We start from the raw sequence: 5,225 nt of genomic DNA on the forward strand, positions 1-5,225 counted from the left end.
CATGGTAAATGTTTGCTATCTGGCTGACAACTGCAGGGCTCTCCAGGAACCCTTTTTGACAAAAGAAGAAACTTCAGGAAACATCAGACACTGTCAACAGATGCTGTGTGATCCCTTCAGACACAACCTATAGAGCATAGCTTCAGGTTCTCCCTGAAATGCCGTTTCGAATAGACTGGAATTTGAGAGATCTTGCCAAATTAAACTAATAACCATTTCCTAGCATTGCCCAGAGAGCTCCCTGAAAGAAAACTTTAGTGGTACATAGCTATAGCCCCAGCTTCTTAAGAGACTGAGGCAGGAGAATGGAAATCAAAGGTTGGGCGTACTCACTTTAGTAGCACACATATTAAAATTGGAATAATACAGAGATTACCATGGCTCTTGCAGAAGGATGACACACAAACTGGTGGGTGTGTGTTTGTGTTTGCGCGTGTGCGCCCCATGCACACCTGTGTGTAGGCAAAAGCCAGTAGTCAGCTGTAGAAGTTTTCCACCATTACTGGCCAACTTATCTTTTGAGACTTTGTCTCACCCTACCTGGCCCTCATCAATTGCCTAAACTGTTCCAGGGGTCTCCCTTTGTCTGCCCACTGAGCATTAAGGTTCTGGAGCACACCAGGATTTTTATGTGGATGCTAAGAATCCAAACTCCGGTCCCTTACCCTCTGACGCGGATGCTTTAGGCTCTGAGCCATCTCACCATCCCAGTGTTTCATGTTTTTTAAAATAAATAAAACCTGAACATGGTGGCACAGGTGTATAATCTCAGCCATCAGAGGCTGCAGATAACAGATCCTCAAGTTTAAGGTCAGCTTGGGCTGTATATATTGAAGGCTGGGGACATAGTGGGACAGTGCTTACCTAGCATGTATAATGCCTGTTCTGTTCCCAGTACTTGGGGGAAAGTCTTAGAATCCCTCTCAGTGGAATTCAAGAAGGCCAGGGGGGCCAGGCATGGTGCCACACACCTTTAATCCCAGCACTTGGGAGGCAATGGCAGGAGGAGCTCAGTGAGTTCAAAGACAGCCTGATCTATATAGACCCTGACTCAAAAAAAAAAAAAAAAGGCTCCAGGGATCTCTTCCTGACCTCAGCCAGTGACACCTCCCCAGAGATAGGGTCCTAGTAGCCTTAGGGATCCCCTTCAGGCAACACCAAAGACTGGATTCTCTCCAGCTTAGTCTGGTTTATCCAAAGATGGAAAAGGCAAAGAGCAGGCAGGACTAGGAGGAACAGTGGGGGCAGAAAGGAAGAAAAAGCTGTATAAGACCACAGGGGGCAACAGCAGATGCTAGTGACAGGTTAGATGTGACAGTGGTACCATAAATTTAGTCGTCCACAGTTGCCTTAGGGTTCTCTACATGCTGTCTTGGGGCAAGAGATGAAGCTAAGATTAAACCTGTGTACAGCATAGGCTTATGTGTGGCTTGTATTGAATCTCAGCCAGATACTATATTAGAGAACACACATCATAGGAGAGACAGGTTGCTGGAGAAGCGGGGGCAAAACAAAACCCTGGGACAGCACTGTCATGACTGACAGTCACAAAGACAAAGCTAAGGTGGGGAATCTTTAGAAATGCTCTGGAAAGGGTATAAGTGAGATTCAAAAGGATAATATAAGATGGTGGATTTTACAATTACAGCAATGTGAAGTTGGGATTGGGACCTGTGCAAGAATCAGGATAGATGCCCAAAGTCCTAAGGTGAGAAATCTTTTGAGTGAAACTGTTTGGGGAGGACAGAGCCTGGCAGTTACTCAGGCTGGTCTCCTGATGCTCCCACTCCACCTCTGTGGTATCTAGCTAAGACTGGAGGTGAAAACAGTTGCTGAGCAGCAAGAGAAAGAGGCTTACATTCACTAAGGCCTAGTCACTTAAATCAAAAGCAACAATGTACCATTTGACAAGGAAAAGAATGAGGTGAATGCCAAGATTGATAAAAATGTAGATTTGTAAACAAAGACAGGCTTTTGTGGCCTGCAGGAAGGGGTTCAAGTGCATTCAATACCTGGCCATTTAGAAATTTCTACTAAACATATTCTGTTACTCAGCAGTTACCCTCAGGGTGTGTACCCTGGAGCAGACTACACAGCTAAGCAAAGAAAAGGATGTTGATCTCATCTTCTCTCCTTATGGAGGTGGTGAGGAGGAGAAAAGCAATCAAACTGTCATCTGCAGGAGAATTGACAAATCCGTTTCCCCGTAGAATACTCTGTGGTAATAGAAATAAATTACTTTTACATACATTAATCTCAACATTAATTTCACACTGTTGAGAGAAAAGTCTGTAGTAGATGCATATGGCACAAAGCCATTTAGTAGTGTTGTGTTTTATTAATACCATTTTTTAAAAGCATGAACATGCTAAAAGCCAAATTCAGGAGTGTTTGCCTCTGGGTGTTGGAACAATAATGAGAAAATTCATAGGTTTCCTTGTGCTGTTATGCTTGGTATCTTAGGGCAAACTATATTCCAGTGTCTGTTGCAAATTATGATTTTTCCACATCTACAGTCTTTGTACATTAGCACGTATTTGAGCTCCCGCCTTGCTATACACTGAGCTGCTTTGAACGTAGAATTAAGGAAATTCAAACAATGAAGCTGGGAATGGGCAGGGTTCACTGAGGGGCTTCAGGGAGGGGAAGGATGGTCACACCAGGACTCTTGTGACCATTGCTTGAGGTTGAGTAGTTGAGATAAGACATAACGCATGGAACATCACTGTGTAAGTAAAGAGAACAACCTGAACTGGTTGGTAACACAAATTTCTTGGTGAAGCTGCGGTTATGATGCAGGCTGGTTTCTGCAGGAGGCAGGTGGGGAGACAGATATTGGCATCAGGTGGCTGATTGGGGAGGAAAGGTGGCTTATGGTGTGCTACATAGAGGCACCAGAAGAGGCCCCCAGACCTTAGCACACTGATGCCATGATGGTACCCTAAAACTCAGCATGTAGACAGCCCCACCTGCAAAAAAAAGAAAAAAGAAAAAAACAACAAACAAAAAACACCCAATCCATCAGAGTCCATAGCACTGGAAAAGTCTATGAGTACTGATCTTGCTTTCTTGCTTCTGTAGTTCTGCTTCTAGCTAACTATTCTTGCTAACTGAAGTATGTCAACCCAGGACATGGTTTTTGTGCTTGTGAGAGATCCCAGACACCCAGTGTAGTTGCCAGCTAGCTAATAAAGACTTTTCTGTTGGCTTAAACCCATGTCTGAGTAGTCTTCTCTGATGGAATCTCCACAACAGCAACAAACAAATACAAGGGTTAGTCCACATTGAGAGTAGTCAGTAGAGCATATAGATGGGCTTCAGAAGTGGCTTGTCTCAAGAAGGAGCCGTGTCATCTGGGGAAGAAGTGTCCTTCAGTTGAGGACAGCTCACAAGGAGGGTTTTATCCGTAAGCCGTCAGTACTCAGCATTCTTAGCATTGGGGGTCCTAAAACAGACTCTGCATGGCATCTATGACAACCTCTCTTGACCTTCAAACAGACTCACCCAACTGGGAAGAGTGTTTCCAAGATTCTAGTTGATCCGCTTCAGTGAGGAGCAGATCCTCATTGCCACCACTATCATTACCCTGGGAGAGTGCTCCCACCCTACCCCTGAGTCAGTGTGTCCCTAATGCAGGTACCTCGTCTGGTGGAGTGACCCAGATTTCCATCCTGAGTTTTTAGTAGTTCTGTGCTTGTCCCATGGCCATCAGAGCTGGGCAGGACAGTGCTCTCTTCCTCGGTGTCACAGAAGAGCTAGGTTTGCCCTTTTCCCTGCCCTCACCATCGGTTAGCATCCCTGACATCTCATGGCAATACAGTCATTCCCTCCTTTACCTCCTTCTCTCTTGACTAGGAGCCTGATGTGAGCAGGAGGCATCCGTAACTGAAAGCTTATGAGACTTCCTGGCTCCCTTCAGGAAGGGAGTGTACTGTGTCCTCTGCGGCTCAAGACTATCAGAATAGTGAAAACACACAAACCTCACTGTTGTCTACCCTAGTTTGCTTTCTGTTGCTTTGATAAACTTAATGACCAAAAAGCAATTTGGGAAGGAAAGGATTGATTTGGCTTATATATCCCAACCAATCAGTCCATGATTGAGGGAAACCAAGGCAGGAATTGAAGCAGAGACCATGGAGGAACAATGCTTACTGTTTTGCTTTTCATTGCTCATCAGCCTATGGATTGTTTTTCGTTTGTTTCTGTTTGGTTTTGGTTTTTACAGCCTAAGACCACCAACCCTGTGGTGGCACTTAGCACCCTAACTAGGGGCTTTGGCCCCACATCTTTAATCATTAATCAAGAAAAGGCTCCACAGACATCTATATGCCAGTCTGATGAAGACAATTCCTCTATGGAGAGTCCCTCTTCCCAGATATGTCTAAGTTGTTGCTGTGTTGGAAAAAAAAAAAAAAAAAAAAAAACCTTACTGTGACAATAAGGGAGGCCACTTCTCCCTCCTCTCCTGGCTCCCACTGCCAAGTTTACTATTCAGAGGAACCAGGACATCATTTACCTGCCTGCTTGAGGTAAGATCCCCCCCAACCCCCGCCAGGCTAAATGGGTATTGTGGTATACTGTAGAACCAATGGCTGTCCTCACTGTTGTTACCTCTTGTTACCGTGCTTTGCTCCAGTGCATGGCTATTCTCAGATACACTGAAGTCCTCAGAGTCCGTGCCAATGAATTAATCACGTCATACCTCACCACAAAAGTGCAAGTGATACGGAGACAGTTAGTCTCCAATTGGGTATATTTCCACCTAAAAAGGTTGACTACATTACTGGCTACCAGCAGGCAATAGCAATCTAAGCTACACTGGTAAAGGACAGCAGCAGCCCTCACAACTAAAAGAAGAGAAAGGAGCGGCTGCTGAGCTGGGACATGCTGGAAGAGCCCAGCCTTTGAATCAATCACAGGTGAGTTAACAGAGGGACACAAGTCATGGCCACTCCACAGCAGCTTCCATTGGCTTGTGCCATTCCTGACTGGCACACCCATCCTCCTTTGCCTCTTACCCACTCTTTTCTGTAACCCCTATGTGCTGTTATTCTGACCATGTTCTCAACTGAAAATATCAGAACACCTGACCAACTGTTTGGCCCGGTGATAAAACAAGTCTCCTCATCCTTGGAAATAGACGGCATCTTTTGGCTGAGTTGCTGTGCAGTGAGTGATGGAGGGTGCTGTGTGCACACCAGATCCCTCCTTGTAGACTGAAGCAC

At 45.3% G+C, this 5,225-nt stretch overlaps 1 non-coding gene across 1 annotated transcript; it reads left to right on the forward strand.

Annotated features, from left to right (window-relative positions):
* Positions 1-325: 325 nt before the first annotated feature.
* On the forward strand, positions 326-429 carry LOC132656198 (U6 spliceosomal RNA). The gene has a single exon (XR_009594121.1). It is a non-coding gene; the product is annotated as a U6 spliceosomal RNA (small nuclear RNA).
* Positions 430-5,225: the final 4,796 nt, after the last annotated feature.

Source organism: Meriones unguiculatus, chromosome 8 (genome assembly GCF_030254825.1).
Source record: "Meriones unguiculatus strain TT.TT164.6M chromosome 8, Bangor_MerUng_6.1, whole genome shotgun sequence".
Lineage (NCBI taxonomy): Eukaryota > Metazoa > Chordata > Mammalia > Rodentia > Muridae > Meriones > Meriones unguiculatus.